This window comes from Lissotriton vulgaris, chromosome 3_1, assembly GCF_964263255.1.
Source record: "Lissotriton vulgaris chromosome 3_1, aLisVul1.2, whole genome shotgun sequence".
Lineage (NCBI taxonomy): Eukaryota > Metazoa > Chordata > Amphibia > Caudata > Salamandridae > Lissotriton > Lissotriton vulgaris.
This window is the reverse complement of record NC_141689.1, coordinates 188,326,685-188,353,436: the sequence shown is the minus strand read 5'-3', so window position 1 is coordinate 188,353,436 and position 26,752 is coordinate 188,326,685. Positions and strand designations below refer to the sequence as shown.

The 26,752-nt window shown below is 47.2% G+C and overlaps 1 protein-coding gene across 2 annotated transcripts in view; it reads right to left on the bottom strand.

Annotated features, from left to right (window-relative positions):
• MYORG (myogenesis regulating glycosidase) overlaps positions 1-26,459 on the bottom strand; it is a 101,288-nt gene extending 74,829 nt beyond the window's left edge. The window contains exon 1 of one of the 2 annotated variants that reach the window (XM_086960287.1): positions 26,259-26,459. The gene's annotated coding sequence lies outside the window, so the exon portion shown is untranslated. Of the gene's footprint in view, positions 1-26,074; positions 26,170-26,258 lie in introns of those variants that run through there. The other variant, XM_086960288.1, reaches the window with a different exon arrangement.
• Between the last annotated feature and the right edge of the window lie 293 nt (positions 26,460-26,752).

The following is a 26,752-nucleotide window of genomic DNA, read 5'->3' as shown; positions in this document are numbered from 1 at the left end:
GTGAAATTCACAAAGTACCAGTATTAGGTCACTGATAATATTTCCAGTTCCATTTCGGTTTTGGCCGATTTTGTTACAGGGGGCCGATATTGCCGACCCCCCAAAATCAGCCTCCCAGGGGCCCAAAACCGGCCCCCACCCTAGCAGCCTACCGGGGAAACGCCCGGTGCCCGCTATGGCCATTCCGGGCCTGGTGATTACAGAGGAGAGTTCCCCAGAAAGAGTACTGTGGGGAACTTGACACCTTGTGTAATTTGTCAATGTTGTACACAGATTGAACTGGGCAGAAGCAGTGGGAGCAGTGACCGGACAGAAGAGGGGACAGGAAAGGAGAGGTACTAGGGCAGGAGAGGTGACCGGGCAGGAGAAGTGACAGGTAGGAGAAGTGACAGGCAGGAGAAGTGACAGGCAGGAGAAGTAACGGATAGGAGATGTGACGGGGAAGAAGAGTTGACGTGTCTGGAGCAGTGACGGGACAGGAGAGGTGACAGAAAAGGAGAGGTGACTGGGCAGGAGAAGAGACAGGGCAGGAGAAGTGATGGGGCAGGAGAAGTGAAGGGGTAGGAGCGGTGATTAGGCATGGGCAGGAGCAGTAACCGGCAGGAGCAGTGTACGGATAGGGGCAGTGAACGGATAAGAGAAGTGAACGGGGCAGGAGAAGTGATGGGACAGGAGAAGTGATGGGGCTGTAGCGGTGATCGGGCAGGAGTGCTGACCGGACAGGAGCAGTGAAGGGGCAGAAGCAGTGAACGGGTAGGAGCGGTGGCGGGGCAGGAAAAGTGACGGAGTGGTAAATGTGACGAGGCAGGAAAAGTGACAGGCCAGGAGCAGTGACGGGGCAGGAGAGGCAACAGGAAAGGAGAGGTGACTGGGCATGAGAGGTAACTGGGCAGGAGAAGTGATGGGGCAGAGGAAGTGACGGGGCAGGGGAAGTGACGGGGCAGGGGAAGTGACGGGGCAGGAGAGATGACGGGGCAGGAGAGATGACGGGGAAGGAGAGATGACGGGGAAGGAGAGATGACGGGGAAGGAGAGATGACGGGGCAGGAGAGATGACGGGGCAGGAGAGATGACAGGGCAGGAGAGGTGATGGGGCAGGAGAGGTGATGGGGCAGGAGAGGTGATGGGGCAGGAGAGGTGATGGGGTAGGAGAGGTGACGGGCAGGAGAGGTGAACGGGGCAAGAGAAGTGATGAAGCAGTAGAAGTAATGAGGCAGGAGCAGTGATTAGGCAGGAGCGGTGATTAGGCAGGAGCAGTGAATGGGGCAGGAGCAGTGAACGGGGCAGGAGCAGTGAACGGGGCAGGAGCAGTGAACGGGGCAGGAGCAGTGAACAGGGCAGGCGCAGTGAACGGGGCAGGAGCAGTGAACGGGGCAGGAGCAGTGAACGGGGCAGGAGTAGTGAATAAGGCAAGGGGCAATGAACGGGGCAGAAGTGACGGTGCAGGAAAAGTGACAGGACAGGAGAAGAGACATGACAGGAGAAGTGACAGGACAGGAGAAGTGACAGGACAGGAGCAGTGACAGGACAGGAGAAGTGACGGGACAGGAGAAGTGACGGGACAGGAAAAGTGACGGGACAGGAAAAGTGACGGGACAGGAGAAGTGATGGGGAAGGAGAGGTGATGGGGAAGGAGAGGTGATGGGGAAGGAGAGGTGACGGGGCAGGAGAGGTGGTGAGCAAAAAACGATGGACTTAGCCCAGATCTCTGAACTGGGGTGAATGTATGACATTGTTCTGCATTCTGTCCATCAATTGTTCTTTTTGCATTTGTCACCCCGAGTGGGACGGGTATGCCCAGAAATGGGTTCCGTGCTCTCCATGCCACTGGAATCAAGCTATCCTGGCTAATGAGGGTTGAAAGCCCGAAACCGGTCCTAGGATGCTTGTTTCCAGCCCAGGGAGGCCCTGGCTTGGCAGTTCAGGCTGGACTATTCCCATGAGGCTCAGGGTCAAGACTGATTTGCATATGGCTGGGTCCAAACTGGAATGACATGGTGAGCAAAAAAACAATGGATTTAGGCCCAGATCTCTGTACTGGGGTGAATGTATGACATTGTTCTGCATTCTGTCCACCAGTTCTTCTTTTTGCTATATTATGATTGAGCAGCTAGCTGGCTGACATGAATATGAAGGAGCCTTTGTGGGTTTCCGTGAGTCTAGATTCTCCTGAAGAGTCCCTTTCTCTTCTGAGCCCTGCTTAACACATGTGTACAGGAGTAGCCCTGTATTCATGACCTCAATGTTTGAGACAAAAAATAATCATGGATTTCTGAACGATGCATTAAGGTAACATGTTGTTCCTGCTTATATTTCACACGCTTTACATGAACTTGTATTCCCTATGAGTGTTCGCTTTTTCCTGAATTAAACCTCAAATAAACATGTTTATCGATTGTTTGAATTAAATAACGTTATAAGTTGTAACTGGTCAGTCAAATGCTAAACGTACTAAAAATTGGTATGTTTTGCTATTTCTAGCCACACCCATGACTCCGCCCACTGATTCAATCTTTGGTTATTCCCGCCCCCTGATTCTCCACCCACAGTTCCCCTACTTTTTTTCCCACTTCGACCACTGCATGCAACGCACACACGGCGTGCATCATGAACGGTGACTCGAGCTCTAGGATACAACAGAACCCAAAAAGAAACCTCAAACACAAAAGCCTAGTAGTACACAGGAAATCCCATGTGAAAAAGAGACACGTGTCCCTAGAGTTTTTCCTCCAGTTTCTAAACCATTCTTAAATGTTGTTCTGCACTTGGGGAGGCTGGGAGGAAGAAGAGAGAACGGAGAGGGGATATGGCAGCTGTAAAGCCACCCACCGTCAGCGCATACGCCGGCGGGTGCTCTTTTCTTTGTGCCTCCTGCCACCCTGAAGGGAAGTTCTAAAGCTCCTGACTTTGGGTGACGCAGATAATGAAGGCCAACATTTGAGCTGTAAGTAACAATATTTCCTCATTTCGGGTGCAGCACTACCTTTTTGCCTTAATTTAGCTAATGAAAGGCAGTGTCGCCCAACTAAGAAAATCCCCAGGTCAGAGCTGAAAAATTAAATGGTAATAAAGTTTACCATTTTTTTATACAGCAACCAACCCGTTCGAACTGAGAGACAGGATGGGACGGGGCCAGTGCTGCCGAGTGGCAGCAGGGCGCTGTGGGCTTACGTTTAAAATGTGCAAGTCCCTGTGGCCGGCTGTCTTGTGACTGCCAGCCAGAGATTCACATTTTTAACTTCTGTACACTAGCTGTCTTAAACAGCCGAGTTAGAGAAAGCTCATGGCCCTCCGGTGCTTTGGAGAGTGCGGAGGCTGCTCCCTCCAATCCTGGCACTGCTCTCATGCTAGTGAGAGCAGCGCCAGGATTGATTAGGGGAGTTGGCTGGGTCCTGCGTTGGAGCCTGCCATCAAATACCAAAGGAAGAGGATGTTGTGAATATGCCACTTTACTCCACGTGCTTTTTCGCCACATGCAATTACAACATGGTCATTACAATGACCACGTTGTAACAATGCATACCATTACCCCGCAAATCATAACAACGACTTGCTCTACTTGGGGCGATGGCTGTTAGAATAGTATAATGTACTATTCCTCTAGTATGTGCAACAGTAGGGAAGGTGTTGGATTTTCAATCCAACACCTTCTGCCCGCTCCGCAAGTCGCTGTTCCGACTTGTGGAGTAATGGTATGTGTTGTAATTCCCTGCGGGAAAAAGGATTTGTGGTAAACGGTGTTTACCATATACAAATATGCCACTATATTAAGCATGATTTTATATGCGTCGCGGAAGAAGGCAAGTCTATTTTATTCTAGTTTGTCACCTGCCTCACTACCCTTGGTACATGCCAGCCGCCACTGGTACTTTTGGATTCAAGTGTGAATGGATGGGTTTCAATTTGCCACCCTCAGAACTGGATATCTTGATATTTAGCCAGAGTTCGAGCTTTTGGAAGTAGTAGGAAGGTTCCACCAGGCATCGATTGTTGGTGAGCAGTGGGAGAGGGGGGTCAACCTGTTTGCAGCCACCTGTGCTGTGCAGACTCCGCAGGTGTCTCTGCTGTGATTTTTGCATGTAGATCACCCCCAGGTACAGGAGAAGAGTGGGCAATCCTAAGTGGGTTGGTAGGGGGCCGCTACTGTGCCTCCCTCTGGTGCATGTCCGAAGAACAACAACGCCCGCCCCGATGTGGACAGTAATTGGACAAGGAGTTCTGGAGAAGCCAGGGTTCAGTCAGATGAATTTGGTTGAGGGGACCTAGCCAGTCCTGGTGCAGGCTGTAGCAAGAATGTGCTGACATGATGCAGTAAGTCTGGTGTGAGGTCACTGGTGGGTACCCCGTCAGCGCAGAGGGGCCTGGGGAGTCGGGTGAGAAGTTAGCACCACTGAGAGGATCTCGATGGAAGCCCTGGTTGCCATGGTACTGTTCCCAGGTGGATTAGAGAGGTGCGGTCACTGCAGGCATAGAACACCTCCCATCCCCTTCCCCATGGCTGGGAACCCCTATGGCCAGTGTTTGGGTCGAGGGGGGGGCAGGTGCTGCGGATTTCGCGGCACCACGGTCTCCAGAGAAACATCAGCAAGAGGGAGTTAAAAAGACCAGAGAGAGTGCAGGAAGCCAGCAGAACTCACTCAGTACAATGGCATGACCGGCCCCTGGAAGAGCTTGGGAGGTCTCCCAAAGACCTTTCGCAGGAAATAAGCCTGTGCAGGCGGTGGAGCACAGAGCTGATCCCAGGTCTGTGGTGGTAAGAATTACGGAGCCGGCACTGCCTAATGAGTGACATGCATGGCATGCTGGGGGTGTGGCAAAGGGCCACGCCAGGCTTTGCCTACAGATAGTCACCCGTCTGGTCAGGGCCATAGTGACAGCGAGGGGCATGGGGCCATCTCTTAAGGCGGAGAGCGGTGTGATACTGACTGGGGACGAGCTCCGGACAATGGTGGCCATAGTCAGAAGGGGAACAGGTGGAGGGCGAGGTCGATTGTTCAAGTTACACCACTTTTTGCATCAGTATTACTGACAGAGGACGGCTGCCATAAATCAAAAGTGGGGGGTTGGGAATGGACGGGGGTGGGGGTGACAGGGAAAATAATATATATATATATATATTTTTAAGTACCTTTTCTTTCGCTGCCGCTGTCTCCGACGCGCACCTCTGTGCTCTCCCTGTAGTCTTTGGGAAGGCAGGCTCCCTACCCAATCCAGACGCTGCTCTCAGGCTATGAGAGCAGCGCCAGGATTGGTCTGAGCAGCCTAGTTTGCCGTTCAGATAGTCCATGGGAGCCTGCAGCTTTTGTCCAACGTGGCTGCGTTGGAGAAATAGAAATACGCATGTCTGTTTGGCCGGCCTAAGACGTCCGTCCAAACTTAGATGTGCACATGTAAGTATCCACCACTCCCCCCGGCCCGCATGCCCTAACCAGTCACAAAAAAATAAAATGATGTTTTATTATCATAATTTTTTTCTGATTCTGAAGAATGGGGCAACATTCCTCCGCCATTACGGAGGAGCCGCCCCTGATTGCTTATCAAATGGGCACAAACCCACACCACAACACCAGGTGACTGGTGGCATGCGACGACGCTGTCAGGGTACTGCGCACACACGGAGGGGTCCTATGCATTCTAATACAGGTGGATGTTATCGAGTAACATAAGGTTGTGAGCAGTCTCACTGTAAACGTGACGTGTACATATCTCATACAAGACATAATATTATACAGAAAGATACTGGACGTATACACTGATATATAAGAAGAGTGATTGATTTCATATGCTCCGATTTTTGTGAAACCCGTGTTGGCATTAGTTCTGGAATTCCCACATTGTTTGATTAAGACACATGAAAATGTATTAATAAAAAAATGTTTGCGCAATTTGGAAAAGGGGTTGTGGTGTGCGTTTGTGCCTGTTACAGGCAGTGCTAATATACATATTTCAATCAACCAATCAGTGGAATTGTAAGCGCTCTACTCACCCGTGAGGGTCTCAAGACGCGGGGGATATGAGGGTCCGCAGAACTATTTAGCCGAAGAGCCTGGTCTTGAGGGTCTCAGGGAGGGGGCACATCTGATGTCTGCCGGTAGTTTGTTCCAGGTCTTGACTGCAATGTGAGAGAAGGATTTTCCACCTGCTCTGGGTCTGTGGGTCGGTGTGTATTATATTTATAGACCGCTGCCACCAGCCAAGTCGACATCACTCATTCATTCACTCAAACTCAAACGCTGCGATCTTCATGTCGTACAGCTCTTAGAAGCAGGCGCATTCATTTATCCACCAAACTATTTGGTCTACTGGCCCCCGTCTGGTGCTTGCAGGAGGAACAGCAACGCCAGTCCCGGCGCGGACCGGTTTGGCCTATGAATAAAGAGTGAGGAAGCAGTTGCCTTATCACGGTTTTCACGGTTATCCGACACTTTCTGCAATTACACGGTCTGCACAGCACAATTATTGGCACCCTTCGGAGCACCGCGTCCTATCTCGAAACGCTTGTTTTCATTTCCTTGACAGAAACACACCTGCCATTCCCTTGCTGCCTGCACCTGCTGTCGCAGTCAGGCGTATCCGAGTGGGGTCAGAGGCGTGTGCGACGTGTTATGGGTTAAACATCATTTTACCTGAAGTCACGCACTGCAGCAGCAGGCCTGGCTCACACGCAAGAGTCACCCGAGGACTCCGGATGTGGATTCCTAACTAACAGCAGACAACCCTCGAAGAAGGGAGACGAAAATAACTCTAAAAAAAACACAGCAAAAGGTCAGAAAAGACACTAAAAGACTGGACGCAGAGCACAGCCAAAGAAAGAGCTTGTGAAAGAGGCAGCACTCGGCGAAAAGGCACAGCGTGCAAAAACAAGAGGCGTGTACAAGAGAAATCACAAGAAAGAGAAAACACCAACTACTTGTGTGATGTGACATTCTGAGAGCAATCCAGTTTCACAGAAAACTACTGGTAGGTGCAATGTTAGCCCCCAGAACACCTGTGAATGAAGATGTCCCACCAGGAGGGTGAGGGGCAAGTTTGCAGGCGTTTCTGGGAGTTAATGCCAAAAAACAAACAGGTGAGCGTCTCCAGGCTTGTAAATCCGAGGACAGTCCTTCACGTCCGTTCCAAATAGTATTTAATCGTGGGAACAATTGCAAATGCACACCTGAAGGCGGAAGTACAGCCATGTCCAGGCAGGAAAGGCCCCCTATCGGAAATGTATTTAATTCGTAGAGTTAAGCAAGTTATATGTGAAAAATACTGTATATATTAAAGTTCTGCATGTGTAAATGCTACTACGCGAACTTATTCCAAGTTATTGCCAGCAGCCCGTCAAGCCTATTATAGTTGAAGTTCACTCACAGGATTATCTGAGGCTGCCACTGAAAGTTTGATTATTTGATCCAGATGCAGAAATAAAAGCGATGGAAGCAGATGCCTTACTTTTTTTTCTGTGTGGGTCATCGGTTATATGCAGACAATCACACAAAGTGGCGGCATTTGGGAGCCAGGATTACAATCCAACTCCCCTGGATCCAAAATTCATAATTTTGCACCTTGAGGACGCATCAAACCAGACAAGTCGAAGACCTGAAAAAATTGCCAACGAGGCGCAGTGGAAAAGCAGTGGCACCATCAGTCCTGCCTGGCGTGTTGGTTGCCTGTCCTGGCAGGGCAACGAGGAGCGGGCAGGAAGTCACTGAGGCCTCCAGAGCACGGAGTGTGTCTCCTGACAGCCAGATTTAAGATCAGAAACGACACAGCATTTATGACGGCGTCCGGGGGTTTAAGAGCCGCCGAGGGCACCGCTGGGATTTATCTGTGATGGCTCAGTGAGCTACTGTCTACTCGAAGCTTGAACATTTTCCTGAACAGGAAACAAAACTGCACTAGCAAATAATTCCACTGTTATTGCCAGCACTTGTATGGGTTCGTGCAGCTCAGGCACTTAGTGACAGCTAACTAAAGGGCAAACCGAAACAAGCATTTGCAATGCAATCGGGTCTCGCATTTGTGAAAGTGAGAGCTATTGGGGTTGTAAATCACAATGTTTTTTACTTTTGTTTTTCTTGTTTGCAGTGGAATGATCATATATACATAGCGCTATTGCCATTCGTATTATGTTGCGGTGCTGGAGAACCAGAAAATTGGAAATAGGTTACGAGGAAGGGGAGGTGGGAAATAAATGACACCAATTGAAAAAGGGAATTAAAAAAATTGGGAAGGAGTTGCTGTAAAGGGTCGGTATAATGCACATGACGGGAGAGTGTGTAATACCGGAGCAGGATATGTGCATTAAAGGGGGGTAAGATAGAAGTGTGCGTGAGTGACAGGGAAAAAGGGATTGTTAGAGAACAATGGGGTAGAGCAGAGAAGGAATATGAGAGGGAGTGGGAAACAGAGAGCTGTGGCGAGTTTGTGAGGAAGAGATTAGAACAGAATAAACGAAAGAGAGAGCTGGGGGATTTTAGTCCTGGGCCCTCGATATACCTCTGTAAAAAAATTGTTGTCCAGAGATTTTCATTTTTGATTTGTGTTTTTGTATCATTAGAGAAGTAATTTAACTGGGGTAGACATTGCTAATCCGTGACAAATTTTTCTGGACAACATTCTTAAAATGGCGGATGTGTTGCAGTGATAATGTCATATTTCAGGAACCATGAGACCTATATACTTCATGTTGATGTCAAAAACACAGCTTTGGAGGTCAAATAGTCTTGTAGAGACAGAAATTAACCCCGCAGAGCAACACTTCCCTCATAGTCCAAAATGGCGGCTCTAGAATGATGTGTTTTAGCCATCTTGTTGGTAATTTATTTTAGTATTGCTTTTTATTCAGATTTTCCGTTGATTCAAATTTGTAAACATGAGCTAAGCAGGGGGTAGCTGAGGATCTTTACCTTCTCACAGAGCGTTGCTAACTACACAATCTGAGGACTCCTTCAACAACAAAAAAGTGTCATATGCCAAACGAATCCAGAACAGAAGAGAACATCAACCGCGGCTGGACATAAGAGAGTTCGAGATGCTTCAGAAATACAGCAGTACGAAGTTCACAAAAGATTGAAACTGATGGGTAAAGATCAAATATTTCATCATTGTAACAACAAATACTACAAGTCGTACACAATGGAAAAAAGCCTGGAAAAAAATGGTCAAAACATAGCAGACACCAGTGAATCACAACAAGAATCCGAATTGTCATCGCTACTACACACAGTAAAAGATGGGTTGCACACAGTATAAATAGGCTGTCGGGAAAAAGTGCAAAAGGATTGTTTTCAGTGCTTTCAAAGGTTATGTTTTCAGTAGTATGGGGATAATACCCTGTAAAAATCTTTTTTTATAGCTTTTGATTAAATTGACAAATTCCAGATTCTTTCAGTTGAAGCCTATATTGGCCGTTTAGATTCGCCGATTAAACAATTGCACAGATTTACAATGAATTCAAAAAGCAAGGACACTACAGAGAAGGCTTGCTTCTGTTTTTAGCTGCCTCTCCCTTCTCTCATTCACAGTTGAGGAGTCCCCTTTCAACCCGCAGCAACTGAACCATTCAGGAACGATTGTGTTTATTTTTTTCCTTAAAAGCATGGGAACTGTTCAGATCAAATTAATAAAGCTTGAGATCTTCGTTATCCGCCCACTTCTACCTCTAATCCAAGTTTCAAAAGTGTATAACTTCTTGCTACCACCAGGATGACAATGTTGATGAGTAGTAGCAGTACAACATACACCGGAGTCCAAGCAGCCTTGGGAGACCGCGTTAATGTACTGGTGTTCAGCAGTTACTAAGTAACAGCAATCTGATACCTTTCACCCTTGCTTCTGGAGTATAAGATTTATTGAGAAGAAGCCAAGCAGAATACCTCTGAAGTTTCCCAGGTCTATGCATACAGTCTAGGTTTGGTTTCTTGAACTTTGCACTGTCTTTATAAAAGGGCAAACAAAACGACAAGTAACAGAATACGAGCACAAGACTGGTCGAGCTACTTACTCAGGGACATTGGAAACGTTAAACCTCGTGACTCTAGCAAAGGTAACCCCTTCGAAATTAGAAGGTAGAGACATACCATAGTTACTCACCCAGCGTGCCTCCTGCATCGCCCTATTCCTCTGCTCCGGAGAAAGCTGTGGCTGGCTCTCTAGTATAGCTTTGCTGAAGTCGCTACACATCTCCAACACCTCCACATGAAGCTGCTTATTGTAGCAGTGCACCCAGGTGTCTTCGCTTACACTCCATGAGGTGCAACCATGCCTCCCACTGGCGTCCCCAGGATGCGGCTTGCTGACATTTTCTTCTTTCAAAAACAGTTCCAGCAAACCGAAGCTCTGTGGGGTGCGCACGCATTACACGCCAGCGCTACAAGTGGAAACACTCTCTACGGTAACAAACGTTCCTCAGAAAACAGGAATAAGAAGACTGTGTACTTGGCACCATTGGCGTGAGTCTTCTTTCTACTTTTTGCTGTTGCCTCATCTGTTTTTATTGGTCTAGATGCTTTGGGCACTTTGCCACTGCTGATCAGTGCCAAAGTGCAAGTGCTCCCGATTGTAAAATGATGTAATGGATTAGTAATTCCATGATTGGTCATTTGATTTGCTTGTCAGACCCTAGTACAGTGCACCATGTGTGCCCAGGGCCTGTAAATCAAATGCTGCGGGTGGGCTTGCAGCACTGATTGTGCCACCCAGAGAGGCAGCTTGCAAAATATGGCTCAGGCCTGCCATTGCAGAGCCTGTGTGCAGCCCGACTGCCATGTTGACTTGGAAAGTGCACCCACTTGCCAGTCCCTACACCTTCCTTTTTTTCTACATATTAGTCACCCCTAAGGTAGGCCCAAGGGCAGGGTGCATTGTGTGTAAAAGGTAGGACATGCCCAATGTGTGCGCATGTCCTGATAGTGAATTACAGCCAATTTCGTTTTTCACTATTGCAAGAATACCTGTTCCCATAGGCCAGAATGGGCAGTTTGATTATAACATCATATAATCCTAACTGACCCAGGGAACAAGGTAGAAATTCTAGTTTAGTATGCCTGAACTAAAAAAAACATCCTTTAGTGAGGGTGATTTTTACAGCCTGTGTTTGAAAATACCACTTTTAGAAAGTAGGTATTTTCTTGCCTAACTATCCAGCATGCCTCTGCTAGGTTTGTGTATTCCGTGTCTGATTTGTGATTGACCGGAGGCTGGAGAGGGCCTTGGCTCCAGCAGTCTGATGGGTCAGGGCTGAATAGGGCCTGCTTTGAATAGAGAGTGGGGGGCAGAGATTTCCTTTCACTGACCTGAGCCCTCATAGAATAGAGAGTAGGGGGAGGAGATTTACTTCAGGCTACCTGGGCAATGTCTGCTCTCTAACAATGCTGTCGCCACCTCCTGCCAGGAAGCTGCACCCAGGAGGACAGAGCTGGTTTTGACTAGGTACAGACAGTCTCTGCCTTCAGAGACACATGATTTGTGTGTATAAAAAGGGGAACCCAGACCCCGGAACTTTAGATCACTTCTGGGAAATCAAGAGGAACCTTTGCCAAGGAGAAGAAACCCGAGAAGCTGAAGGAGGATTACTGCCCCTGTGCTGTTTGGGTTGGCCTGCAGCGGTTACTTGTTGCCAAGGAAAGGAGAAAAGGACTTTGCTGTTTGCTTTGTCATCTTGAGGAAGATCTCCAAGGGCTTGAACTGAGCTTGCCTCCTGTCTGAAGTCCCAGGGACACAAACTTCAACACCAGCTCCCCCTGAATTTCCGTGCTGGGTATTCGAACCTACAAAGAGGTGCCTGCAGCTGTTTAGGACCTTTAGAGACTGTTTGTCGCTGGGAGCTGGAAGCGCGACACAACAAGGAAGAAGCGTGTTGTGGCCGCAGCTGTTCACCGTCACATCGCCAAGGAAGCGTGTCGCATCAACGGAGAAGCGTGCCGCCGCCGCGGTTGCCGCCGTTTCACTGGAGAAGCATGTTGCAGAGCCTGTCGTGACTCCAAAGATCATCGATTTCACCACACACGTCATTTGGCGTGCACGTTTCTCATCCCCGTTGTCGCATCGCATCAAAGACGCCATTTTGTCTCATCACACCGGATCGTCGCATCGACGCGCCATCTTGTCACAACATAACTGGAACGCAGTAAGAAACCGACGCATCACCTCCTCTCCGGTAAGGAACTGATGCATCACCTCCCCTGCACTGCAGTAAGGAACCGAAGCATCACCTTTCCCGAAGCAAGGAACCGACGCATCACTTTCCCGGAGACCCTTTTGTTTATTTTGCGTGACGCATCCAAGGTACTTTGAGAGTAAAGTGTAGCTTTTACCATCTACAGTGAACTAAGCTATTTCTACCATTTCAAAGTCATATTTTTATTACAGTATTGTGGATTTTTGTCGTTTGATCTTGTGTTTAGTCTAGTAAGGATTACTTATTTTTCTAAACTGGTGTGGTGTCCATTTGTAGTGTTTACACTGTATTACTGTACGTGTTGATAAATGCTTTTAAACACTACCTCTGAGATAAGCTTGTCTGCTTGTGCCAAGCTACCAAGGGGGTGAGCAGGGGTTATTGAGGAGTGTATCCCCTTACCCTGACTAGAAGCAAGGGTCCCTATTTGGACAAAGGGGCAAGCCATTGCCAACTAGAGACCCCCATTTCTAACAAAGAATTTTTTTCAAACAAACCAAAGCCTGATTAGAAGCCTCAAAACAAATACTAACACAAACATTGTAAAATAATGGAAGAAAGAGGCATAAAGGGAAAGAATGGAGGAAACAAAGGTGCAAAGAAAACAAAAAGCTGTCTCGGAGGGCTGGTGGGACGGGCAAGCAGTGTTGTGGAAGGGGTTAGTGGTGGAGGGAGATGGCACAGGGAGTGGTTCTATGAAAGTGTGTACACACACCCAACATAGGAATGTGTGAGCCACCAGGGAATATGTAGGGACACCACTTAAAACGATGAGCCGTCTCTGGACAGTTGCGACCAGCGGCTCAGTCGAGTGTCAGCTTGTGGCCCGGGGCAGGGCTCATGCAATCCAAAAAAATCTGTAGACGTGGGTAGCGATGCTCTGAAGGGCTGTAAGCGGAGCCTCCATGCACACTGATTTATTCCATAAACAGCGACTAGCTTCTGCCAAAGAGAAGGGTGGAGAGCGAACATACAGGGTGTGTAATGGCTCATAGATTTAAAGTGAAAGTGCATGCAGGTGGAAGCCATTTTAAGCAGGGTGAACTGAACAAAGGAAACTCACATACCTAGGCATGTAACGGCTCACAGATTTAAAGTGAAAGCACTTGCCGGCAGCGGGTATAAGCCATTTTAGGCAGGCTGAACTGAACAAAGGAAACTCACAATCGTAAAAGAAAATGCAGTCAAATGTGATCTGAAACATGAAGCGTGGCGTCCATGAAGTGGTCGCTGTTTTGATACAAGAGCTGGGACAAGCAAAAAAAATTGTGCGCACCAAGGCACCTAAATAAAAAGAAAAAAGAAAAGTAAGACCACATGTAACAGGAACATTCTCCTGGGAGGGCCCGAAACATTAAAAAGCAGGACTAAATAAGCATACTAACTAAACAAAAGCAGGTACTTATGAAGGGCACGAAAAGGAACTAATAGAAAAGATGGGAGGTGCTTCAAGCCCACAGCCTAGGTACAGCTTGCCTTGCAGAGCAGCGCATGAGCTGCCTAGGCTCGACCTAAAAATATATGGTTTGGTTGGAACACTGCAGATATTGCCATAAGAACAACAATCACTCAGTTGCTAGTCCTGCTGTGCCATTATGGAAGAAGGCCAACCTTGTGGAAATCATGCCAAACGTCCCAAAGGAGCCAACAGGAGCCAAACTTACAGGCTGCGTCTCACGTGCATGAGACAGCAACCAGCCCCAAAAGTGTCTCAACCACCTTGGCAGAGCCAGTGTGTTCATAATACGAGCAAAGGCAGCAGCGCTACCAGATATGCACACACAGGAGTGCAGCACAACATGTTGGTGGTGAAAATTTGACACCTTGCTGGGGTTGTCAGAAACTTCTGGCACCTTGCCTGCATCAAGGCAAGGTGCCAGAAGTTTTTGACAACCCCATCAAGGTGTCAAATTTCCACCACCAACATGTTGTGCTGCACTCCTGTGTGTGCGTATCTTAGCAAATACAAAATGGGGGAGGATGTTAGGATGCAAAGGCATACATTTTTTAATTTTTTGGTCAATCAAATTTGGAAATTAAGTTTTTGGTGGACATCTGGGCTCTTGTCATTTGTGGTCAGAGGCAGCATTAACATTATGGAGACAGCAATATTATAGTACTGAAAATCAGCTGCAAGCCAGGTGCATGTTTTTGGCACACAGCACAATCACAGTCACTCTGCTGGCTCTCAAGCTAACCCAACACCCTGTTGCCAAATGATAACCCTGTGAGCATCAGCCATGCCCTGGCTAGCTAAGCATACAAAGATGCCTACTGCACTGCTTCAGAAAGCTCACACACGCTCTCTGATGCCTCTAACTCCCTCACGCACAACAGCCTGGCCACAAGGCACCCCCAATCCTAGCCTATGCTATGGATGCCACCTGGCCAGCATTTTATCAAAATGATTGATCGCTTTATGCAAAAAGCCAACAAAATATGGGAAGCATCAGCAAAAGCTGTAATGTTCCCCCCTTGAACAATAAACATAAAAAAGCGAATACAAGAAGAAATTAGTTCAGAAGTATTTTACAGTTATTGCTGAGTAATTATTAAAGCTAGCGTGTTACGAAATACAGAAAATGTTCCCCTATACTATCAGATCCAGGTCCTTCCAGAATCTCAAAACACGAACAGATGGCAGGTATTTGTGTCTGTGATTACTGTTAACATTAGCCTAGGCAAACCCAATCATGCACATCTGTACTTAGGAGAGTCTTTAAAGGCGACATTTCTGCACTTTGAAGGACCAGGCGGCCTGCAGAGGAAGTGAAACTATTCCTCACTCACAGGTCCTTGAGATGGGGTGCATTCTCAGAGGGAGGAGTGTGTATGTGGGAGAGGGGGGGGGGTGATTGGGGTCACAAGAATGGCTGTTCAACGCACTATTCATCTACCTCTGAGCACATAAATGATCCTTTTGGAATTGCGTGCGGCATTGAGCACCACACATCATTAGCTCGGCCCTGAATAACACTATAAATCTATAATAAAATACATTTGAGGCTGGAAACAAAAACGCAAAAATAGGCCGAAACGCGTCTGGGTTGCTCGAGTTCTCACTCAAACAGGAGTTGGCCTGTCAGCTCGGTTGGACTGATCCTAAGGGAGAAGGGCCAAGGAAGATTTTCATAGGGCCAACACCTGTCTGAGGTCGCAAGGAGGATAAAAAAAAAGTAGGCTGGATGGTATCCTAGAGTAATTACCAGTGGCTGAGATTAATTCAAGCAATCCACTCATCATTTTTTAGGTCTTGCCTACAGCCAGCTTTTCGCTGGCTACTGTCAAAAGACCTCTTCTGTATCACACCAAAAGCTTACAGTGGCTTACGGCTCATCTGTTTCTTACCCCTGGTCAGCTCTCTTATCACTCGCATTTGATTACTTCTTATTTGATGGCTTTGCTTCCTCTTCTTGTTTGTCATCATATAGAGGATAGCTTCTTGATCATCCTTTTGACTGGATAACTTGTATCTTTCCACTGCTCACATCCAGGGAGCAACTTTTTCTTTTGCATTCAGCACTTTTTTAGAGTGTACATAGTTTTTGACTCTCTCCCACGTGTGCTGCTGCCACTCCCCCACCTCTCAAAATCCCATCCCAGTGGGCTCAGTGTGGTTTCCCACACCCCATTTTGACGGTAAAAGCACAGCAACAGGTATATTTTCTCGCGTGTATGACTAAAGAGCAGAATATAAGGGTTGTTTTTGCCCTATATCGTTCGCTCCACATACTGCATTAATGCACATGATCTTATGTTGCCGGAGGAGGTAGTAGACTCGTTGTTGCACTTCGCCGTCGCCTTTTGAGTACGAAGGGGCTCTTAGCCTGACTGAAAAGCAGATGTCTCTTCTACTGAAGGCCCATAAATCTGATCCTTGGGCTACTTCAGAGGACCAAATGGCTGCTGCATGTTTCAGTTCTGAGTCCTGTGGAAAGTAAATAAGGCCTTGGCAAGTGTTTTCTTTTACATGCTGACACTTTGTTTCTCTTTTTAAATTATACCCAGAGTTTCCCCGGATAAAAAGCATTTTTTTAAGGGGACATGTAGAGACTGAAAATATTGAGTACAGTGCACAGCTAAGAAATACCTTAGGATATGTGTTTACTTTTTATCTAATATTGTAAAAAAATGTATTTCACCATTTTTTAAACAATCTTTAAGAAACCAGCATTGACAAAGTCGAGAGATTGTATAATAAAGGTGCAACCTATTGGCTTTGTTTTCCTAGGTGGCAGTGTAACCCACGGTTACTGCCTCATGAGCACTGCACCTGTGGGGTGATACTTTTACAGTTCGATGCCGACCATTGCAGGTTTTGTTTTTAAGGCAGGCACCGGCTGGAGTGCGCCTATGCCTTAAGATACAGCAACCGTGAACTAAGAGACATGCCACCCTGAATTCTGCAATGCAGTGGTGTCAATTCAGCCGTGCCCTAAGCAGGGGACTCGGTGTAATCACCAGGACATTTGAGGCGATAAGTAAACTGACTAAACTGGAATTATAGGTGTGGGCCTTTCGTTCTGGGTGTGTTCGAGAGGCCAGCACGGGTGACTATAAAGATAACCGCTGTGGAAGATTTCAGGCTTTGCATGTGATGGCCGTGTGTCCATGTGTCTCAGAGCAGAAGATTGTGGGACATTCACCTGTGCGTGGTCAGGGTGGCATTTTCGGTTTAAAGGTTGGCTGGAATTCTTGAACATTACACCTGAGGAGTTGTGATGGAAGACTGGGATTCTCTTGTTTGTTTTGGTGTTTCCTTGTGCCCCCAATCTGAATCATCACATCACACCCTCCCCACTCCTTTATTTTCCTCCCTCTCTATTCCATGCCCACAAGCGGAGTGCGGCGTTTTGACCAATCCCTTCCCTGCCCTGCACACATTACCAGCACGGCAGCTGGTGCATAGGTTTAAAATCGTTCTCTCCTTCCTAGCAACAAAGTACTTCACTCTCACTTGTGTATTCCTTCCCTTATGTACTCCTCCTTGCTTCTTGCCAAGGTGGGCACTTTCTCCTCTCCACTAGGTGGTCAACTCTTGCTTTTCAGTCTCCCTCCTGATGCTCGCTTCTCCCTCTTCTGTTCTCTCCAAGGGCTTGCAGTGCCTTCCTCCTTCTAGGTTTCTCTCCTTTTAGAGCACTAACTCATGTCTGCAGCCTAAACCCATCCTAATTATGTCTCATTATGATCACTCCCTGCATTGCGCATTATGTAACATATCAATCAATCAACCAAACATTTATAGAGCGTTGCAGAACCCCCATGGGGTCTTCAGGCGCTGTAGCTGTTTGCTGCTGTGTGGATGATTGCTCATTCAAACATCCAGATCTTTAGTTTTCTTCTGAGTTGCTGGAACAATGGTGCGGTCCTGAGGTGCAAGGGGAGGTTGTTCCAAGCCGTGGCTGTCAGGTGCGAGAAGAGAGAGGGAAGCTGGTTGAAGGTGTCCAGTCAGTGGTGGAGGGTCAGGCCTTTGTTGATGTATGCTGGTTCTTCGTTGTGCAGGGCCTTGTAGGCGTGGGTCAGCATCATATAATTCTTCTCTTTACATTTGCATGTATAGAAGGATATCGCGATAGAGTTCGATATGAAGCAATGGAGCGCTGTACAACAGAAAGGGGAAGACGGCTAACCAACTAGGGATTCCTCTGTGCTGGGATACGTGTGGGATAAGCTATCAACAAGCTGTTTCAGGACAAGGAGCGTCTTCAGCATCTTCTTGAAATGCAGGAAGGAAGGGTTGGTAGGATTCTTGTCGAAAGGAGTCCCAGATCCTTGGTGCTTTCTAAAAACGTGTGTAATGCTTTAATTTGCTTGATTTTGTTATTGACTCCCTTTTTACGAGATCCTCTGGTATTCAACTTATTCAGGCTCGCAGCCATTTTAGGAGATTTAGCAGAAACTGAGAAGCAAGTTGATGAACTATCAGGATGTTGTGTTTACTTTTTTTAATATGTGCATAATTGTATATTTTACTATCTAATGTTCTTTGTTTTGATAGGCTGCTGTGATTTTTTTCTATTACCTGTTTTTATTAACCAAAACAAATCATTTGGACTAACTTTATTTTTCTCTCTTCTTTCTGCCTATTCTACTACCAGTTCCAGTACGTGCTTCCCCATCCTTATAAAGAATCAGCTCAATGATTCCAGGGAGTAGGGGTGGGGAAGGGTAACCGGTAGTAATATATCTTTTCATCTTAGTCTCCCAACCATCACTGGTCAATATACACCAACCCCTATTGAAAGGATCACAGGTTCAGGGGTCCCTGCCACCAACCCCCTGGTCCCAAGGTACAGAAGAGCCAAAGCAGCCACTCATGTGCACCTCTTTGCTTCACCTCTATCTGATGGGTGAAAGCTGTATCATGTATGGGATTTGATGAGATCTGGTAAGGAGGCTGTCACCCATCTATTCAAATTTTGTTACAAACTGTTCTCTTCACTTCTCTTCCAATCTCCTTTCATCAGCATCAGCAGGGCATCCGGGGGGACACCGAACTACACCTTCCGAGTGGCAGCCAGGATTCTATTGAGTTTCTCATCATTATTACAATGGCTCATTTACCCCTCGCATCCATCTCACTCAGTTTTTCTTGGGTTGAGGGATGCCCCATCTCAAAGATGTCTGCCATCGTTTACTGCTCAATCACTAGAGATCAAGCATTGTTTGACAACTCTAGGAGGGAGATATTTGGTTCTCGGGTGCTGAGGACCAGATTTAGCTTGAGTTCTACTAAGCAGGCATATTATAAAATGTTATAAGAAGTCTTTAGTCGTGTTGCTAGTTTTCTCCCCAGAGATCTTGACTTGTCTGCAGTATTAAAGGTCTTTGCTGAAATATAGAATAGCCAAGGTATTAACAAGGAGATGATGGACGGAGCTTTGACACATTTCAGACACTCCCCCCTAGACACAGATTTGGGTTGAATCTATAATCAATTTTTAGCTTACTTCGCCACCCCATTTCAGACCCAGCCATATGCAAATCAGTCTTGACCATGTTCCTCATGGGAACAGTCAAGCCCGAACAGCCAAGCCAGGTCTTCCCCAGACTGGAAAGAAGTATCCTGGGACTGGTTTCGGAGTAACACCCCTCATCAGCCAGGCTAGCTTGAATCCAGTGGCAAAGTGAGCAAAGGACCCACATCTGGGCATACTCAACCAACTTAGGGCGAACAAAGCAAGCACAAGGAGATGATGGACAGAGCGCTGAAACTTTTCAGACTCTCACCTCCAGTCACAGATCTGGGTCGAATTCATCATCGTTTTTTGGCTCAATTCGCCACACCAATTCAGACCCAGCCATATGCAAATCAGTTTGACCCTGTTCCTCATGGGAACAGTCCAACCCGAACTGCCAAGCCAGGTCTTCCCTGGACCGAAAAAGAGCATCCTGGGACTGGTTTCGGGGTAACAACCCAGATCCGTGATTGGGGTGGGTGTCTGAAAAGTTTCAGTGTTCCGTCCATCATCTCCTTGTGTTTGCTATATAGGATAGCCAAACATAGTACATTCATTTCAAGTGGTCAGATGTTGAATCACTCTGAAGGAAAAACTGATTAAAGCCCCTAAACCAGGGTATGGACAGACTGACAGCAGGTGGCACGTCCGAATCTGGAGAGGACAACAGGCCTTTATACCCAAGTCAATCAATCAGGATTTATAAAGTGCAGCAAATCACCCATGAGGGTCTCATGGCGCTGGAGTTGCTAGCTGCTTCACGGAGAAAGCAGTAAAAACTAGGCAAAAGCAGGAGAAAGCACACAAAAAACGGGGGGAAAGGAATGCGAGAGCAGTAGAGAACACGTCCAATATTATTAAATCAGTGCAAGAACTCTTTTGTTCACACGAGTGAGAAATACACATAAGTAATTATCAAAACTTCATCGTTATCTATACCCATCAGTAGAACCTGTAGGTTTGGGGCATTTTCGTGCACCATTGTTACCAGAAGAGGGCATTTTGTTGACGCTAGAATTGAACTGCAGGTGACTAGAATCACTGTCTTTGGTGTTTTTTGTTAATGGGATGTTATGTATCTGAACGTTCTGGGGATTCTAGGGTTGACTGATTGATTTAGGAATTTCTAAAGCGCACAGCTACCCAAGGACGCCCCAGTGCTAACAGCACCCAAAGAGGCAGTTGTGGTGGCTGGAGTTAATTTAGAGAAGAACCGTGTATTCTGAAGCTTCCTAAAAGATAAGTGGTTAATATGAAGTTTGAGCCCTCGCAAAAGTTGATTGCATATAGCGGAAGCACTGTAGAAAACTGCTCTGCTTTCTGGTCTAGCAAGCCTAGGTTTTGGTATCACTGCTAGCAATGAGTGTGCTGAGCAAAGGCATCTTCCAGGTACATATCCCTGCACTTTACAGCTGAGGTAAGAAGACCCAGCATCATGATATACTTTATGTGCGAGGCACAGGACCGTAAACCTGATCCTTTTTTTTCTACAAGAAGCCAATGTAGTTTCCTTAGATGTACCAATACTAAAGTAAATTTTGGCGTTCCTTGGGCTGGTGATTCCTGGTTTCTTGTAGCACACTGATATCAAAGGTGCTCCAAAACTGCGAAAAAATGCCGCCGACGTCCCGCCCTGAAGACATTCGGGAACCCCTGCTGTCGTATGTACGTCTCCGGAACTCCCGCCACGATTGCCTACAGAGGCGAGACCTCCTCTGAATGTTTAATCCCCGGAACCTGAGGATGTGGAACCCCCATTGGGGTACAATCGTTACCGTGAACTGTCTGACGCCTCTTGACTGGGCTCCATTGGTGGACTGCAACACAACCCTATCATTTGAAGCTATCTAGAAGCCATTGAAGGCTGCTCTGCTGCTTTACAGACTGAAGATTTCATGATGCTCTTCTTCCAGCTTTTGTCAGCATGTGAAATGATAATGCTCTGATTGTCCTGTCCTGCACTGCCATCCCCCGCTTTCTTTTCTTCCTCCCCCCTCTTCCTCAATTTTCTGTTCTCAAAGTTTACAATGTTTTCTGTTCTAGGGCCACTCACTCTGTGATGATTAATTTAAATGCCAAGGAAAACAATTAAAAAATGCTACTTCTAAACTGCACTAGATGGTTTCGTCTGACTTCAGATGTCTGTGGATGAGATCCCAGATTTACCTGAGAGGCAGGGGCGTGGCTTAGCCTGTGAGATTCGGGGGCGGGGGGGTGAATCGTAAATTTCCTGACTCGAAAACAGCATGCCAAAGAGTGGAGGATTGGCAACGCTTTGCATACACTGTTCCCATGAGGAACAAGATGAATACTTCGTTGCAGTAGGTGGGCCAGTGTCTAAGTCCCTGATGAAAACAAAAAATAACAAGTTAAAACCTATTAGTCAAACAAGGACCAACATAAGCATGAGAGACCAAACTCAGGGCGTCCAGATAACTTATTGGGGGCTGGGGGGGGACTGAGGTTGGGGTCACACCCCAAACACCCCCTGAAGCTACACCACTGCTAATATGGTATTTCAGTGGGCATCGTGACTAACATATTGTAACAAACTTTCGAGTGTCAAGTATGTAACAGCTGCTGGAAGGAGTGGATTCCAAGGCACATTCTGGGTGGGGATAAGGATGCAGTTTACAAACAATCTGTATAAGTACACTGGAATGATGAGAGCTCCACTGGAGTGGCTGGAGGCCAATAATGGCAGGTAAAGACCTTCTGCTCTAACATACTAATGACTAATGTTTGTCTTACTATTTCAGCCTTTTAAATTAAGAACATTCCACCCATTGTGGGTGGAATGCTTTAACATCATTATAGCCCTTCCGCTTCTGGCTTTAATGATTGCTAAAGGCCCTCTTCTTCATAATGGATTTGGGGACTTTAACAGCCATTATCGCCAGTTGTAAGGGGTTTTAATGCTTAGCTACAACGATTCTCTATCATAGTAATACTGGTTAAGGATCCTTGCTATACAAAAAGGTGCACATGGGTTTGTAGTAATAAAAAAAAAATGCTGTCTGGTGTTTTTATAAAGTGCTCAAACTCCAGACTGGTGTCACAGAACGCGGTAACGGGTGGGTGGAAGTGGGGGATTTTTGAGCACCAATTCAATGGTGTAATGTGGAGAGGAGTGATAACAGATCACCATCCCTAGACTGGTGGAGACCATTCTACAAAGGCCTGTTATCTGAGTGACCAGGTGGCGGCGCCCTCGAGAAAAGGGTCTAACTTCAACTAATAGGGCGACATCCACAAACATATCAACCTACTGCTCTTCTTCAGAACATCTATTAACATTACCTTCTTAAGAAACATGTATATCTCATTCCTTCTCTTCAACATAGCTGCTGCTTCTAAGGGAAAGTAGTATTTCAATGAAACAAGACATGTTGTCGCTATGTGTGTAATCTCGTAGAGAAAGGCAACATTTCCTCAAATAATAATAATTAAAAAAACACATCAAACCACGGTGTGAGGTGGACGACCAGAAGACGCGTTGCTTGGCAGCGCCTCAATACCTCCCTTCCCTGGGAACAGCGCAGGCTTCTTGGAAGAAAAGTATTGTGCCAACATCAGAGTAGCTGTGCCAAGCCGTGAAGGACAGACAGAGAGTGGTTCAAGGGCAGCGAAGGAGGCTGGTTCCAGCTTCCAAGCTCCTACTGGGTGGTTTGCATGTGCTAAAGGGACAATGATGGACAACAATGCAGGGACACTGAAGGCCGGGGACACTGTTCTAGGATTACAACTCAAAAGGTCCCACACACTGGGATTCATTTGCATCAGGTCGATCAGATGATCATTTCTGGAGGCCTCAAGACTCTATGCAGAGCTCAATCTCTTTTGTATTTTCCTTTGCAGCTTTTAAATCAAGACATGCACAGTGATTTCTGGCCGCCCTATCAGAATCTTGAACTAGACCCCTTCTGCTCTACCTACCACCACATCTTTTGCACCGTTCAACAAGAACCTTCAACTTTTATTGCGCAAAAGCCACTCCCACAGTGGGTCTATCTATCACGATTATCTTCTTCGGCCACGCTACATTGATTGCTCCGCCATCTTGTGTTTACTTGAGTGTTTTACTTCCTACTCTGCAGCCTTTTCAGCTTTATTCATCTTTCCTGGCTGTTCACTATCCTACGCTCCTGTCTTTCCGCTCACTTGCTGGTGGTTGTGACACCCGCCCCACTGTTATCTTACAAGCCTTTAATCTCTTATCTCAGATGTAATTCACCTCATTGATTTCTTCTGGCGTCTGCCCCTGCGGTCTATTCTCTCTCTCTCTCTCTCTCTCTCTCTCTCTCTCTCGCATGTTTTCTCTTGTATACAGTCATCCCGTTGATAGTTGTATCAGGCACGCAACACCCATAGGGCTCAGAGGGCTTCAGTCCCCCGTACTCCCACCCGTCGTGTGTCTCAGCCCAGGCGGCTGCAGCTCGAGCTGTTGTGGGCTCGTTTGGGCAGTGTCTGGAGTCTCATCTCCAGCACACCTGAGTTTTTCACAGGTCTTTTAAGAACATTTGCATATTTACATACCTTTGTAAACTGGTTACAGAGGCTTAGGTTTTTTTTCCTGGTTCCAGTACCCCCTGGGCTCCCACTCTGCCTATTCCTTTGAGAATGCTTTTTCATGAACAGGAATAGAAGGTATGGGATGCCAAAAGAAAAATGCCAACCAAGCGTTGTTTAAAGAGCCTGCAAGACCTCGTCTTGACACTAAATAGGTTTATAAATAAAAAAGTATATATTCATTTGTAATGTGACTTTTCTGTCTTAGTGACTTTTCTTTCTTTGTTCCCTTTAATTATCAGTCATAGATCATTCATGCGCCTTAGAACACAATTAAAAATGCTTTCTATTAATATTTGCTGTTAGAAGTATTCACAGATAAGTGCTGAAAAACAGCTTTACGTGACTGTTTATTTTTGTACCGTATGGGACATCAAAATAATGAGCTGGCAACCCTAATAAGAAGACTAGAAGATTGTTGCAGGATCATCACATTATTTACTTCCTCCACCCTTGATCCCATATTGATGCCATAATAGCAATAGTTTAACTTATATCTGAAACCCTAGGCCACCGTCCATAATATGCTGAGTTACTTCAAATTGTCTGGGAATGCAACCTGCATTCAGACAAAACACTCCTCATTCTCGTCCTTCACGTTCACACTCGCCCTGCACTCAGAGCGATCACAATTCACTCACACCGATCACCATGCGCTCACACCATTCACCTGCTCACCTTGCACTCACAGTAATCACTCTGCACTTGTGGTGGTCACCCTGTACTTCACCCTACAGTCAAACGAGCACACCACTCACCCTGCACCAGGGCCGGACTGGGAACCAGAACCGGCCCTGGCAAAGTGCTCGGCCGGCCCCCCACCCCCCCTCCGGGAGGACGGGGGGCAGGGCGGGGTGCGATCGCGCTCTGTGCCAGGGCCGGTTTTCGGCCGTTTTTGTTACAGGGCCGTTTTTGCAGCATAGCTGCAAAAACGGCCCTGTAATATAAAACGGCCCCCAGGGGCCCAAAAACGGCCCCCAACCATGCGACCCACCGGGGGTTTGCCCGGTGCCTGCAACGGCCAGTCCGGGCCTGCCCTGCACTCATGTGACACGTCACTCACCTGTTCCCTTCACTGCTCAATCTGCAATCTCACTTAAACAAGCCCATCACTAACCATGCATTCATTCGTCCCACTCTGCACTTACATCTGCACCCAAATCCACATGGTCAACTCACTCACTCCTCTTACCCTACTCTCACATCGCTAACTGTGCACTCACATGGGCACTCCTAACATCCACACAGTGCAGAGGGTTAATGTGCCTGCTACAAAGAATGTGTACCACGCAGACCACAGAACTGAGTGTGAGTAAACTATGAGCAGCGCTAAGAAAAAAATAAATGTTTGTCAGAAAGGTGCTATAGAGAGTTGAGGTGCATTGTTGGCGAGTGGTAGTGAGGGAATTCATGGAGGAGGAGGGAATGCGGGAGGGGGCCAAAAAAAGACTGTTGCACCGTGTGCAACCAGTGCATGGGCCAGCACTGTCTGGGACTGTTAGCTCCCCCCTCCCCCTGCAAAAAAGTATGGGTCTAGTTGCGCCCCTGGTATGCATAACTGTTGTATATTTGGCTATGGTCACATGTGTTTGTTTTGAGCCCGACTTGAACTCGTTCAACCCCGTCCTTCAAGTCCAAACACGTTCGAAGCCCTGGGCCACATTAGCGCTATATAAAAAAACAAAAAAATGAATACATTGTGTGTGGTCACATCATACTGTGACCAGTTGTATGTGATACTGAACAAGGCATGTCCCTTCCCCACTGTTCATCTGCCAAAATTAGGCGTGCTTACAAAGGTAACACCTAAGCAAGGTTTTGCCTATCAATTAACAATATTACATCAGTTCACTCGTTCGCCAGTATTAAGCGCTATATTGGCCAAAATAACCACATCGTTACCAGCGCCACCAGGGACTTGACACTTTGACATGAAGCGCTACATGACAACCGCATAGCGCTTGCTGTTGTGATCTATGCGGAACCCGACAGGCCTGTCGGGATGAAACTCGACAGGGCCCACTCGGTCTTCTATCCTTGCGAGGTTTACAAAGAGAGTACTGCCAAGTAAAAGGAATACAACGCCACGAAAGGGAAACATCTGTAATAATAACCCCTATACACAAAACACATTCCAACACCCTTGAAAACACACGCTGCGCATTCTTTTTGGCCGCCCATTAGACAAACATATCGATTTTCCGCACTGGAACTGAACACTTAATTTAGATGCAAATTTGCAAACATTTATGAGGCAAGCAGCCGTCTATGCACCATATTTTTTTTAAACAAAAAACGTCACTGAATATTTCCGCTGTAAAGTTATTTCCCCCTCCCTTTGTTCTCTCCCTCAAGCCCCTCGCGGGTTTCTTTAACCTCACCCTGCCACCGACGCACCGGGCGGGTCTCTTCACTGCACCTGCTGCACACTGGCACTGCAGTGCTCTGCGGCACACAGCGGCCGGAGCCCGCGTGATCAGGGGGCACCGTGCTTGCACCCCCGCAACGGCTGAGCGCTGCAACGCAGTCCCGTGCCCTCGGGCACACAACTCCTTGTTTACTCACCCCTCGCGTGCCTGCGTCCTCGGGGGAGTCGCGGCGCTTCCCCTCAGCGCTGTGCAAATAATGCACACGAATACAGGAATGCAATGCAGCTGCAGGGGTACGTTCACCATAACACACCCGGGCCCCAAAACAAGCGAGGGGGCTGGCAGTGCCAGAAGGGCACCAACTCGCAACTCTTGTCAGGAAGAGTAACTTTCTTTTTTTTTCCAGGCCCGTCCTCTCATCGCGATTTCTGATTGGGTAGCAGGGAAGTCAATCGGTGTAATGGGCGGGCCAAGGCGGAGGCGGGCGTTGGGACGTCTGGGGGCTGTAGTTGGGAGGATCACATGCAGAAATGTGATCCTGTTAAACTGTGACTAGATAATGCTCTCCCGGTTGCGCAAGTTACCACCACCCAACCTTTAGGCAGACAGTGTCTCGCGCAGCTCGCGAACTGAATTACTTGCTAAGCTCACATAACAGCTAGTAATAGACACTCTTATAACCGGAGTGGA